The following is a 15,576-nucleotide window of genomic DNA, read 5'->3' on the forward strand; positions in this document are numbered from 1 at the left end:
TGTGAACTACTTGTAAAGGATAAGTTCACCTTTGGGAACATGTTACATGTTCCACCCATTTTAGGGTGGAACATGTAACATGTTCCCATAGCCGCAGTCACGCCCGCCACCCCCTCCCTCTGTCAGATAGTATAGGGAGAAGTTTCCCCATACTGTCAGATTTGAAAACAGCGCAGCCATGTGGGGCTCCGCCCACATCATTCATTCCATGAATGAATGAACTGCAAGTCCCTGCAGCCTTAGCGGCTATTGGCTTGTAGTTTTCAATGAACTACCACAGCGACGTGGTAGTTCATTGAAGCTTCTTGTCAGATTATCTGCTTGCTCACACAACCCGTACAGCAAGAAGATATTCTGGCAGGTCTGCAGAAGACCTGCATGGCATCAGCAGTCTACTGATCGCTGGTGCAATGCTTTCCAGGCTCCTTTGGCCAAAAATAATAAATGTGCATTTTTTTTTACCTGAAAAAAAATTTGCATTTATTATTTTTGTCGAAAAGGTGAACTTATCCTTTAAGCTGAGCTGTCACAGCTCTCACATTGAATGTAAAGAATCCAAACTGTGCATGCAATGTGCAATAGAGAAGACAAACTCAAACTTCAATCCTGGGAAAGTAATTTTCAAGCATGTGGGACTTGGAGGAAAACGTAAAAATTAGCAGTGCCCCCAGGGGATCCACAAAAGTTGACAACTGTAGCACAAATGAATTTTTTTTTTTTAAATCCACTTTTTGCCTTGTAGGGTTGAACAAATATGGCTCCAGCGAGTTTTCTACTGTAACTCTAAAGACATAAACCCCAGCCTGCGAACGCCTGACAGCTTGACAAACTGCCGGAGTGAGTCAGACTGTAGCACAGGCCTTTCTGGTTTCCTAGAAAGCAGAGAGCTATGTAAGGGAGACTGGAAACATCTGCAGTGGAGTAGATTATGTGCACAACCTGGCAATCAGCAGATGACTGCATGCAACTGTTTTCTATGTTTTATGCTATAAATTTGCTCACCGCTTAAATACAACAGAACTAGTAACCTGAACCAGATGCTATGGAAATAAAGCAATTTTTTTATGATTACACATATATGAAATGACACACATTCCTTTGGATTTGGTACCATACTAAAACATGGTAAGCCACCATCATGGTAAGACAGGCGGACATTGATTGAGCTGGCAAAGTATGGCAATAGGGTTTACTGTAGGGATCAGTGTTTTTGAAAAAGGACATTTGCGATTTGGTGTGGAATAGGATAGTTTAGCACCCTGTACCACATATCTGGGTAGCTTTGCCTCCATCAGATTCATCAGATCAAACTTGGTATAGTCAATAATTCTGAATTCATCATACATTTTTAAATTAAAGCAAATATTTGTTACTTCGCATGATGGGCATATGCTCTTCAATAAATGAACAATTTCTTTTCCGGTCAATCTGTTCTTATCAGAATAATCAATCTATAAATGACAATCGATTCGACTGATGTGCAGCACATAGGGAAGTGAATTTCTTTCTATAGATAAAGTGGTTGTAAAGACTGAAGGTTTTTCCATGCATGAAGGTAAAAAACCTTCTGTGTGCAGCTTCCCCTAGCCCCCCTCAATATTTACCTGAGCCCCATCACGATCCAGCAGTGTGCATGAGAGCCTCGGCTCTCCGGGGACTCTTCCTCCTTATTGACTGAGACTGTCAAGCACTGCCAGTGAGCCAATGAGTGTGTGTGTGTGAGGAGGGGGGGACAAGCCATGGCTCTGTGTGTGAATGGACATGCAGAGCAGCGGCTTGGGAACAAGCCTGCTTGGGTTCCCCCATAGCGAGCTGCTTGCTCTGGGGCACTAAGCAGGAGGGAGGGGCTAGGAGCTCCGGCAGGGGACCGGAGAAGAGGAGGATCGGGGCTACTCTGTGCAAAACCACTGCATAGAGCAGGTAAGTATAATGTGTCTGTTATTTTTTCCTAATTGCCTTTAAAATCACTTTAAGATATCATCGTAAGTCATCAATCGCAACTGTTTTCACCATGTAGTCTCATAATCTAATTATTCAAAAAACGATTGTAGTCATGAACAAATTATCTTGTTGCTGCTGATCCTCCTATTCTCGGGTCACCCGCTGGTGCCCCTGGCTCCTCCCCCCCGCCACTTGCTATGGGGGCACTTGTGCTTGCTCACTCCCAAGCCATCTCTGTGTGTTTTTTGACACACAGAGAGTGGATCTGCCCCTCCCCCCCGCTCTCTCCTCACTGATTGACAGCAACGGGAGCCTGCCTCTCTGTCCAATGAGGAGAGAGAGAATTGAGAGAGCCACCGCTCTTGAGCACAATTCTGGATAGAGCTCAGGCTCAAGTGAGTATTTGGGGGGGCTGGGGGGAGCTGAATGCAGCAGGATTTTACCTTAATGCATTAGGATAGAAAAAAACCTTCTACCAATAAAACTACTTAGGGCTCATGTACACGGGGCGTTTGGAAAACTCTTCTGGAAACTGACTGCTGGAAAACGTAGGTTAAAAAATGTCAGTTTAGCTGCATTTGCATACTGCATTTATACACGTTTATGTGCATTTGGGGTTAGAAGTGTTTTTAAACGATAACCTCAGGAGACCTTCCCAAATGCTCAGAATGCAGTGAAAAACACAACAAAATTAACTATTTCAGACATTTGGAGAGAAATAGAGAGAGCAGAAGCAGAGAGAGCAGTATTTGTTGAGATTACCTGTCTTGAATTCACTATATACATTATTTATGAGCATAATGCAGCACGTTCTACCATTTTTTCCTTCACGCAAAACCTGGAACTGACTGCGTTGGTGTACTAGGTCCATTTGAATACATGGGAAACGCTTTGCATGAATTTCTGATGATGAAAAAAGACTCTGGACAGAATCTGAACATGGAACAGTTAAAAAAATGCTTCTAAATGCAAATGCTTATAAACGCGGATAACCGCATTTACAAGCGTTTACACGCATTTACAAGCATTTGGTGTTTGAAACGCTGGTAAAATCTACTCCTGAACGCAAGTTTGGTGCGCTCAAAAAAAACGACTGTAAACTCAACTGCTTGTAAATGACTGTAAATGACACAGTGTACATGGACACATAGAAGAACATTAGGGGGAGAGTTCAGGGGCTGCTGACAAAACCGCTGAAAAGCTCCCAAACGTGAGTTTATCAGCTGCAGTGTACATGAGCCCTTAATGCCCAAGGATTGGGCAAAATGCATTAAAGTGAAGGGACATGGAGTTTTTTTTTATTTCCACTGCCATGCAATTAAGAGTTTTTTAGATATTTCCTGATTGAAGTAGATAGAGGGGGAGATTGACTAAAACAGGAGCACTCAGAATCTGGTCCAGCTGTGAATGGTAGCCAATCAGCTTCTAGCTTCAGCTTGTTCAATTAAACTTTGACAATAACACCTGGAAGCTGATTGGTTTCTATGCAGAGCTGGTCCGGATTTTGCACTCTCCAGTTTTAGGCCGGTCATACATGGGTCGATTTTGGAATGATTTTTCATTCAAAAATTGGACCTAAGAATCAGCCATGTTAGTGAGGCAAAGTTCGTGGTTCCTCCCCCTTTCATTTATCGGGCATGCTGGAAAAATGACCGATTTTCAAAATCATTGGTGGCACCATTGGATTACAGAACGAACAATATTTTCGTTTTTCGCTCGAAAAATCATTCGGAATTTGACCCATGTATGGCTTGCTTTAGTAAATCAACCCCAACATGTCTATCACTGGAAAGTGTCACTGCTAGGTGTTAATGTGCACACTGCAAATAAGTCTTCAAAATGGCTGCGCCCACTGTGAATTTTTAGCAACTGCTTGACTTGGGGTAAATATATTATTTTAATTGGTGGAATTCAATCATACTGCTCTTGGTGACAGCTGGAAAAATAAATCTGTTCTCATAATGACTTGTTAGGTTTGAGCTTTCTTCTTTTAATCTTTACTGCAAAATTAAAAAACTAATCAGATTGATTGCGACAGGAATCACTGACCATTCAATCCACGTTGTATGAATCAACCGCTGGTTGTATAAATAACATTTCAATACCTATGCAAATAATTACAAGCACATATTCCTAATTACCTAACAGCATGTGAACCAACAATAAAACTTATCAGCCAGCTGGAAAATTTCTGCTGCCCATCAGAGGTTCATATTACAAATAAATTGAACCTTTTCACTGAGAAATCATAAATTGTAACTATGCTGTGCTTAGAAAAAACCTGGCGTGAAATCCTGAGGAAAAAGAAAAAACAATGTTTACAACGTGCTCTATATAATATCTATGAAATAGATTGGCCTTTCCTGTTACATGCTATCTACAGATACAATGAAATGTGTGATAACCTCACCTCTTGTACCTTGTCAGACATAACAGTAGACCAGTAATAAAGGCACACTGATGCCGAAAAATGCAATGTTTTAGACATCCAATTTTTTTACTTATGTAAATGCAGCCCATTGTTTTTAATGTACCTGTACACACAGGTGCATAAACATGTGCTGCGCATAGAGAAGTAAAAAAAAATACAAAAATCTATGTTGCTGGACAGTATTATACACACAATTTGCACATATAGGAGCAAATATGTACGACACAACCTAACAAATGCTAGAAGAATTTTTTTGCACATGTGTGCAAATGCATGAAAACATGTGAATATGAGCATTTATTATGCTGCTCCTCCTTGTGTTTTTATTTAGGAATTTTCTGCCAGGAATCTGAGGTACATAGGTCAGTCATATGTGCAAGTACCCCAAAGATGCAGAACATGTAACCAACAATTTTTGTGACATTTCAGGAGGAAGAGACCTTTTAGATTGATTTAGAAATGCACAGCTGTGTGTAAAGTGAATAACCAATAGCAACCAATCAGATAACATCTTCAATGGTCTTGCAATTCCAAGGTGAAAATCTTATGGGTATACTAAAAAAGGGAGGTGGGGCAGGTACTTTGGATACTGCCACTTAAGATTACATTGGTCACTACTTTTATCAATAATAAATACATAAATAAATGTATTTTAGTACAAAATTAAAATAATATACTTCAACAGTACAAATAAAATATTAGCTTTCACTTATAGGAATTGCATTAATCAACTAGTAATGTTTTAATGCAGATAGATAATAGAATTTTATAATTGTAATAATAACAGAATAAAAGTAATTTATAATTAGTTATAGGTTCAGTTCACAAAGCTAGCACAACATAATAGGGATCCCTAATTTAAAAAAAAAAAATTAGTTATTTTCAGCTGAGATCCGATGAAATTTAAAGATTACAGTCATATGGCTAAACATTAAGATCATTTTCCTTGTGCTAAAGCTCTGTGAATTGAACCTTCCACTGGTATAAAGATTAGTGGTGTTGCAAAAAGTGAAATCCCCCCCCCCCAAAAAAAGTCCTATGAATTGTTAAAAGTGATAGTGCACATAAATGACACAATAAAATGTGTTATAATTGTTTAAATTTGTTGTTGTAACGATCGCAATGTGTGTTATGTTGTGCTTGGTCTGTTGCAGTTGATACCTATTGAGCAAGTTAAGAGACACACCAACAAGTTGAGGCTAAAAAATGACTTGGATCAGATTGCCACCCATGACATTTTTGCATAATTGTGTAACATTTGTGACCATTAATGCACACATGGATAGAGATTAAAATAAACAGAAAAAATATAATAAAATGATTTTTTTTACTAATAGGGAATGGGAAAACCGACCGATTTTGAATAATGACAGTACAATGCAAGAACAGGTTTGATCTCGTACTTTGTGATCCAGCCCAGATTTTAGTGCTGAGATATTTTGCTGAAAGTGAAACTGTTCAGCTAACCGCAAGCTGGTTTTAATCATCTGTAAAGCCTCTTATGTCACACTAAGCAGTGGTTTACTTACACAATAAAAGGGGTGAATCATAAAGGTTTGCATTTACTTGGATTGTTAGACTCTGTTAACTAAACATAACCTCTGTATGAAACCTTGTAATATGGTGTTCTGACATTTTTTCATTTTATGATAATATGGGCATAAAACATATTTCATAACGGACAAAGCATTAAAATATAGGCCAAACAAGCACAAAAATATGAGGAAGCCAAATGACATTTTTTTGCTCCTGTACCATGTAAGTTTTTGCTTAAACTATTCATACAATGAAAGGTAGATCAAGAAAAAAAATACTTCTTTCAATTAATGTTCTTCTTGCAACATTATGAAAAATAAAAACACAGACAAAATAAATAAAGAAGGACATTGACAAAAATACACTCAAAGTATTTTTTATAGGAGCTAATCCATAACTATGCAACTAAAACGAAGACTAAAAATAGTATTATTAATGAAACCGTCAATCTTTCAAATTCAATACAGAATAGCATTTTTTTTGTTTCTCTTGCATACTTAAACCAGCATTGTGAAGCATGTATAAGGTGTGTGTGTGTGTGTATATATATATATATATATATATATTACTCAGCAATCAGAAACAAGCACTGCTTATTGAAATGCTATTCAGCTGTAAATAACTCTTAACATTCTACAAAAAAATAAACAAAAATGCAGTCTATATAGGATTAGGAAATAATTATGAATATAGATCAGTATTAAATAATGCATATATTTTAGACCAATAAATATCTCCATTTTCTTAAAGACAGATTATTAAAACTTCTTTGTCCAATCATGGGCAAGCCTAAGTTAATGCCATCTTTACAATGTTTAATCTATAATTTTTATTAGATGCCAAACTAATCAGGTTTTTTTTCAGATTATTGTAGCTGTGGCTGCTCTTGGTTTTTTCAAACTTTTAACATCAGGGTAGTATTTTTTGTTTCAGAAAAAGGATAGGCTTCTTATTGAAAATGTGATCTAGGTAAGTGTAATGGCAGCATAAACCGAGTATTAAATATGTATTTTATCTTAAGATGAAGGAACAAAGGAATTACCATACATCAGCAGAATGAGCCTCTGGAAGATGAAAAGCTAGGCCAGAATAAATGGTCTAAGTACAAATAGACTTCTTATTGTTAACAGACAGCTTACAGTCAAATGCTACAAGATTGTTTTAGAAGGTTATTTTAGTTTCTAGAAAATGGTGCTTCTGGGATCTTACTGGCAAGCAGATGGTTCGTACAGGCCCTGACCTCTAACTTTGCCAAGAATTCTCACACAAAGCCCTTTTTATACTGACCGCAAGCTAAATTTTTCAGATAAGGCAGCAGAGAAAGAACTGATAAAGAGTCGGTAACATCAGATCTCATTAAAAATATATTCATTTTCCCAGCCTTAGCTACTGAGGTTTCTTTGTAAGGACCTACAGGCATAATCAAATGAATCCTGTCTATGTGATATTGCCTGTTTAACATAAAACACTTAAAAAACAAACACAAAAAAATAAATCCGCGTGCGGGAAAGCGCTGACGGTCTATCTGGTACTGTTTCCGAAGCGAGAACGCAAGCCCTGCCAACAAACTGAACTTACCATGTGATCGTAGACATCTCCTGGAGTTCACTTCTGTTCCATTTCACATTTTGCTTGCAGTCCTCCTTTGCATTGTGCAGCTTTTGCTCGCTTGCAAGAGGCCCAAGGCTCCGAGAGCTGGCTAATTTCCCTGTCATTCAATCCCAGTCCTACTTTCGGAATTAGGCAGATGTGCACTTTTTTGCAGGAGCTCCGGTCTGTAGAACATGATAATTTTTCAAGGTAGGGATAGAAGAAACAAATAATAGGGGGTTTATATTCCTTTTTTTTTTCCTGTCCTGGCGAGTCACGTAAAGATGCAGAAGAGTGAGGCATAAAGGGCTGGTGTTAGGAAGCTGCAGAGGGGAACAGAGCTGAAAGTGAGTGCAGAATCTCAACTCTTGGAAACTTCCTCTTTCTTGCTAGGCTAAGCTAACCTCCTTCACAAAACTTTGGAATGTAAAGGGAGGACTCTCAGAGAGGCCCCAGCTAGACAAGCCTTTCTTAATCAATTAGCTTGCAGGCATTACTTGTGACCTGAGGTCACACAGCAGAAGTGTGTGTAGGGTGTTCCTTAAAGGAATACAAAATCAGCGTTTTCTCAGTGCATTTGATACAAAACACCCCCCAAGAGATGTTCAGGCAGAGCAGGTATCACATCTCACATTGGTTGGGAGTGAAGCAATATGAACTGCACAGCTAGACAAAAACAATTCCAAGCCTGTTTATTGCAGTCTTCTTAGATGATAGTCTCTGGAGACTGAGGATCTCCTTACCTGCAGTATCTGTAATAATGTGCTATTAGAATTGTGTACAGCTTCTGCTAAGAAGGCAATCTGTTCCAGGCTTGGTTTTATTAAAAACCTACGCATTGTTCATGAAACTTTTTATACCAGTATGAGGCTAGGTCTCCACAAGCCTAAATGCAGAAGCAAAAAACATATTTCCCCTACTTAGCCATGCACCACCTCGAAGGTCTATGGGGTGGTATGGAACAAACATTGGGGGGATTTACTTAAATTGGAGCAGTCACAATCTGGTGAAGCTGTGCATAGTAACCAATCTGTTTCTAACATCAGCTTGTTCAATTAAAGTGGTTGTAAAGGCTGAAGGTTTTTTACCTTCATGCATTCTATGCATGAAGGTAAAAACCCTTCTGTGTGCAGCAGTGCCCCCAGACCCTTCAATACTTACCTGAGCCCCATCATGATCCAGCAATGTGAATGACAGCCTCGGCTGTTCTGGGTCTCTGCCTGCTCATTGGCGGAGCCATTCGCTCCTACTGCTGTCAATCACAGCCAGTCAGACAATGAGGAGTGATACGGGGGTGGGGCCAAGCCACGGCTCCGTATGTGAATAGACACATGGAGCAGCGGGTGTCCCCATAGCAAGCTGTTTGCTGTGGGGGCACCTGACAGGAGGGAGGGGCCAGGAGAGTCTGCGGGGGACCCAGGAAGAGGAGGATCCAGGCTGCTCTGTGAAAAACCACTACACACAGCAGGTAAGTATTGATATGTTTGTTATTTTCCAAAAAAAAAAAAAAATTAACCATTAGAATCACTTTAAGATTTGACAATAAAACCTGGAAGCTGATTGGTTTTAATGCAGAACTGCACCAGATTTTACACTCTCCAGTTTTAGCACCACAAAGCTTAAAGACCCACTCCAGGATTTGTTCAGCAATCATATCATAGTTACAGAAGCGACGTTTTGTAGTTTAGCAGGAGCCATTAATCTGGCATGTTACCCGTCTGATGAAGGGGTCCTGAGAGACTCTGAAACGTTGCTTCTGTAACTATTTGTTGCTGAATAAAGCTTTGGACTCATTCTAGAGATCCTGGTGTGCTGCTGACATTTCTAGTTTGAACGACTTTGATTTCCAGCCAGAGATCACTGCAGAACCCTCTTAAATTTACATTCATTCTCAGGAACGTGTGTGTTGGGAATATTGTGCTACCACTCCAGGATAAAACACATTTTTACCTTATTTTCTTCCCCCCAACACATCCGGTTTCAGGTAGGGTGGGGGGGGAATCACAGATCCAGCGCTATTATGCCACCTCCCTCTGATGATGTCACCCTTTTCTGCATCCAATAGGAAGTGTCCACATCATGTAGGAACTGACATGGAAACCCAAAGAAGAACCCCAAGCAGGAAGTAAAGAGGAGAAGACTCGAGAATATTATCCTGGAGTAACCGTAAGAGTTTGAGCAACTTTGAATGGGCAGTTTGTAACAGATAGATAACTGGGTTAGAGCAACTCCAAAACTTCAGTTCTTGTGGGATGTTCCCGGTCTGCAGTGGTCAGAACTACAAAAAGAGTTCCAATGAAAGAAAATTGGTGAAATGGTGACAGGGTCCTGGCGGCCAAGGCTCATTGATGCGCATGAGGAGCGAAGGTTTGCCTGTATAGTCTGATCCAATAGAGGAGCTACTGTCGCTCAAATTGCTGAAAAAGTTAATGCTGGTTCTGAAAGAATGGTGTCAGAACACACAGTGCATTGCAATTTGTTTTGTATTTGGCTGCATAGGTGCAGACCAGTCAGGGTGCCCATGCTGACCCATATCCATAGCCAAAAGCACCTACAAAGGGCATATGAGCATCATAATGGGACCACAGAGCACCATGGAAGAAAGTGGCCTGGTCTGATGAATCACCTTTTCTTTCAAGTCATGTGGATGGCTGGGTGCATGTGCTTACTTACTTGGGGAAGAGATGACACCAGGATGTAGTATGGGAAGAAAGCAATCCATGTGGTATTTTGTCTAGTGGAGTCCATGCCTCAATGGGTCAGGGTTGTTTTAGTGGGAACAGGGGGATCAACTGGGGGACTTTTAGTGGCAACAGGATGATACTAGGAAGTAGTATGGGAAGAAAGCAAGCAATGTGACTATTGCTCTAGTGAAGTCTACGCCTCAATGGGTCAGAGCTGTTTTGGTGGCAACAGGGGGACATTGGTCATAATGTTATGGATGATCGGTGTAGATTTATGGGTTAGATGGTACATCTGTACTTCAAATGTAGTGTCATCAACAGGGATTAGTCCATACAATCCCAATATACAAAGAGGAATAAGAACAAGTGCCTGCGACATTTGATTGACAGAAACCCCAACTAAGGTTTAAGTTATTTAAACCTCCAGTATATTCATGAGTTTTAGGAGGTCCCTTGTGTACCAGAAGCAAACTCACATAAGTTGGAGAAGAACATACAAAGTACATGGAGCAAGGGTTCCTAATGGAAACTGATCTCAAGGGCTCAGTACTGTAGAACAAATAAGACAACTACTAGTCCACCTCCCCCAGCTTTCAGTAGAATCAAGAGGTGCTTTTAAAGATTTCACCTGCCCCCTGGTGTTTCAATCTAGCAGTGCAACATGACCATGCTCTGAACAATGTCATTAGTAACATTTGTAGTATTTCAGAAATAACGCAGGCCATAGATGGGTCGTTAATCGTCCGATTTTTCGGCCGAAAGAAAAATCAGCCGATTTTCGTACCGTTAGTGGATTAGTTCGTCGGCCGTTTTTCGTGTATTTTGCACTTTCAGATTATCGGTTATGTTGGGAAATTTGCGGCCGATTTGGACGATCTGCCGATTTTCCCAGCAATGATGGCCAAATCGGACGATCGTTTTACCGATAAAAAATCTGCGCATGAGTTGTGACCTGCAAGGGACAGAAGTTATGGGGTGAACTTTATGATTTAGTCGGACAATTTTTTAATCGTTGGTGGTAACGTCGGCTGAATGAACGACGATTTTTCATTTATCGTTCGAAAAATCAGCCGATGTTCGCCCCATCTATGGCCTGCATTAGTCTTGCTTAGCATGTGATACTTTATAAAGGGAGAAGGATAGGTGCAGCGCTTTGGATCAGAGTGCAAAAAGAATGCTCTAAAGGTATATATGTATATATATATATAAATATAGGTACAATAATAGACAGTGCGCTAATCAATAGAAGTGTTTAAAGCACACACACAGTCCACATCCCAAATCAATGGTTGTAGGAAGGGTGAAGAGAATCCTAGGAGCGAATAGAGTGCGCACTCACCAGAAGTGCGTATAAAATACGCATGTAGAGAGATATACTCTTCAGAATGTCTCTGGCATCCAGGCTCTGGTCAGATCGCACTCCACACCATCCTCTTTGGCACCGCGAAGAGCAGTAACCCGGATTCACCAAATGGTAAGGGCGTCAAAGATACTCCTTAGTCCAAAAAAGGCACTGTGGGAGATGGTGCTCTCAGGGAGAGCCCAATAAAGGACGCCACATAGTGTAATGCTGTTTGACTTAAATTTATTTTAGTCAAAGCAAGTAACAAAAAATCTACTGACCATAAATGTTGGCCACATATAGTGGCTAGATGTCCATGAGCTGTAGCCCCCCCTATTAGAGCATTCTTTTTGCACTCTGATACAAAGCGTTGCACCTATCCTTCTCCCTTTATTGATTACTGAAAGGTTTTTTGGTTACCTTTGTTTGGTGTTTCAGCTGCTTACATTAACCTACTTGTAGCGCTCGCTATACTTTTGTTACACCCTCATGTGATACTTTATGTCTCTAAAGATACTAAAAACCCTTGTCTTGTTACATATAAATATATCTGTTCAAAGTTTAGATCAATCTAAGCAATGAGAAAAAAGCAGGGCTGTGTTCACTGCCTAAACAACGGTGTACTTATGTTTAATTTGTGCAAAGTAAATACACATATTAAATTAAATATCCACAGCTGCACCACACATGCTCTAGGCAAATATTTACACACTCTCTGTTGTGACCCAGTTTTGTTTTGTGAGTTTACAGTGCATTGTTGATTTCATCTAAGTTATTAACCCAGACACTGTGAATCTAGATATATATATATATATATATATATATATATATATATATACTGATCAGCCATAACATTATGACCACTGACAGGTAACATGAATAACTGATTATCTCATTACAATGGCATATAAAAGTTGGTGGAATATATTAGGCAGCAAGTGAACATGTTGTTTCTGAAGTTGGTGTGTGGAAAGCAGAATAAATGGGCATCACAGTTTGTTGCATACGGGGCTGTGTAGCTGCAGACTGGTCAGGGTATCCATGCTAACCAGTGCCCACAGTCTAAAAGCACCTATAATGGGCATGTGAGCATCAGAACTGGACTATGGCACAATGGAAAATGGTGTCCTGGTCTGATTAATCACATTTCTTTTACTTTATGTGGATGGGCGTGTGTGTGTGCGTCACTTACTTGGGGAAGAGATTGGAAGAAGGCAAGCCAATGGAGGCAGTGATCTGCTACCGACAGTTGGTGCCAGATACCACAACATACCTTCAGAGGTCTAGTGGAGTCCATACCACAAAGGGTCAGGCCTGTTTTGGCAGCAAAAGGGGAACCTACTGAATACTAGGTGAGTGGTCATGTTGTAGTGGGTAGTCATAATGTTGGCCGATCGGTGTGTGTGTGTGTGTCTGAAAATATAAATATATATATATATATATATATATATATATATATGTTCACTAACAAAAAAGTGAATATTAACTTCAATGTTTCAGTCATGTGAAAAAAGAACTATTTATTTCATTATTTCATCTGTACATCAAGGAGTTGAGAATCTTCTAAAAGCAACCTCAATATACAGCCTCAAGAAAGGGGGGCATGATTAAAACCTTAAAATATTTTAACGGTATAAATAAGTTTCCAGAGGGCAGTATTTTCAATATAAAGCTAAGATCAAAAACATGGGGCCATGGCATCAAACTACAGAAGAAAGTTCAAACCAAGCTTTGGAAAGTAATATTTTCCTGAAAGAGTAGAGGATGCTTGGAACCAACTTTCAGCAAAGGTAGGAAGTCAATGAACTTTAAGTAAATATGTCTGGGATTTCCATAGGTCTATACTCGGACAAAAAGGTTTAAAAACATACAATAAAATATAAATTTTAAAAAAATGTGAAAAAGGGCAGACTCTTCTATGTTTCTTCATATAGGGATGTGGGCAGTACACCTAGAGGGGGCAAATGTATTTGACATGAGAGAGCTGTATTTCACTTCAGTAAAAGTATTCTGGCAGAGTGAGATTATTTAGCAGACAATGCAGGGCATTGCACTCCTTTTTAATAGCTCCATAGAACCATACTTTAGACAAAGTGCTTACACAAATCTGCTTCCTTGGTTATAGATAGGACCTTCCAGGCCAAAAAGCAGGGTACACAAGGATTGAAATTTTAGCAGGGACTGGCTGAATTTTGATCTGTGTGTAGGCTTGCCTCTTCAACAGAAGCCAATTATTAGATTGGCTTCTGTTGAATGGACCCACTGGAAAACCTTCTTCAAACAGCAAACTGCAGTCAATCAGCTGCAGCACTAATCAGTGTATTCTGACAGCTGAGGGGCTGTCCCCAGCAGGGGGACTCCTGCATCTGCCTCGCTTGTGTGGATGTTTGAATGTTAATTTTTATTTTTTTCAGTCTGCTGGCTGAACAAAAGAAAAAAACAACCATGTGTGCCCAGCTTAACATTGCTCCCAAAGATCCAAGGATATCCATGTTGCAAGCTAGGTGCAGAAAAGACCCAGGCTATCCTGGTTGTACCTGCCTCTCCAGCTTGCAGACATCAATTTGCCACCACCCAAAGCTCTCATTTAGGATGGTAATTATGAAGTACACTATCAGAGCTTGAAATAACAATCGGTGCACTCCCTCTTAGGCCTCTGACTCTGCATAGAGAAATTCCAACAGGGAGACATACTCAAAGCCCCCAGAGTGGGGGACATTGTACGGTGTCTTCTCATTGGTGCTCTCCACAAGAGGGCGCAGAATAAACCCATTGAATCTTGCGTTGCACTTGCTGGGCTCCCAACCTCCTAGCAGAACCCCATAAAACCACGTGTGTACACGCTATCCTCATTGAAGTAAACCCACCAACCAAGACCGAAATTGGGCCATGCAGGGAAGCCTTTAAAGGAAAGACATGAAACCCATTAAATGCCTTGAGTTGAACTTTACAGACAGATAGTGATGCAAATATAATTCTCTAAAGTCACTGATTAACACACCTCTGCCACACTTCAAAGCCAGGAGGATCACTCTTCCACTTCCTAGTCTGCTCTCCCTGGATCACCTCCCTGATAACTGAACACATTTGTTTATGCCAATTTATCATCTACAAATGCATAAATGAATGTTTTGAAATATCTGCCTGGGTTGATCACAGCTAGCAAGTGCTGTTTTCCACATTCTGAAAGCATCAGCTCATTTCATGCACATTTTTAATACCACACAATACTATAATACCAAACATTTTTAATAAATATACAGTAATACAAGTGTATTTGATTCTCTTCTTTTTAAATTTCAGAAAAAAGTTAAAACTTCAGAACAATTTAATTAAAATCCTGATAGGAACAAACAGCACAATTGTCCTGGCAGGCTTGATATTGCTTCAATAGCATGCTGTTAGATAGCCATCTATTGGTCATAAAGCCAATGGCAGATATTTTTATCCTTGGTACGTACTAAATGCTAAAAGAGTTTGGATTCTGAAGGCGTGATATTTACATTTCAGAACTGTAAAATAACAAAATAATCAAATTCATAAAAATAAAACACTTCCTGTAATAATAGCAGCTCCATCATATCATCCCACAATAGGGATAAACAAGTCACCATCATAACTCCTTGTGGAGGGTGCAAGAAAGAAAGTGCTTAGCCAAACTGTAAATAACTAAGTTGTATTTCTAAGCATCTAGCTAGTGTTTCCTTGGTTTTTTTTTTAGTACTTTTATCTTTTAGTTTACTTTTATTTATTTATATATTTATTTTTAGTCTTATTTATTAAAATAGTTTTATCAATTTTATGGTTCTTTTTTATTAAAATCTGCTTCATACATATACTGTTTATTTGAGAAAAAAGTAGCTGACTTGTTTGTCACTGCAACAGTGACAAACGCAATTACATATAGCAAAAGCTCACCTTTTACCCTGATGCCACTTTTTTAAGTGCATTCCTTTTTGCTCATCTGACAATTTTGCTCATTGATTTGGCCAAAAATGTGACTCTTTAATTCTCAGTTTTAAAAGAGCAATTCAGCTTCTTTCGTTTCTTTA

The 15,576-nt window shown here is 39.5% G+C and overlaps 1 long non-coding RNA gene across 3 annotated transcripts in view; it reads right to left on the minus strand.

The window, feature by feature from the left end:
- Nucleotides 1-15,576, minus strand: part of LOC149441411 (uncharacterized) — a 648,839-nt gene that overhangs the window by 505,476 nt on the left and 127,787 nt on the right. The window contains exon 1 of one of the 3 annotated variants that reach the window (XR_016307378.1): nucleotides 7,487-7,847. The exons of 1 other annotated variant lie outside the window; for it this stretch is intronic. This is a non-coding gene — a long non-coding RNA (uncharacterized LOC149441411). Of the gene's footprint in view, nucleotides 1-7,486; nucleotides 7,851-15,576 lie in introns of those variants that run through there. One more of the 3 variants, XR_016307382.1, reaches the window with a different exon arrangement.

This window comes from Staurois parvus, unplaced genomic scaffold (assembly GCF_062004578.1).
Source record: "Staurois parvus isolate SC_StPar_1 unplaced genomic scaffold, SC_StPar_1.0 ptg000988l, whole genome shotgun sequence".
NCBI classification, from domain to species: domain Eukaryota; kingdom Metazoa; phylum Chordata; class Amphibia; order Anura; family Ranidae; genus Staurois; species Staurois parvus.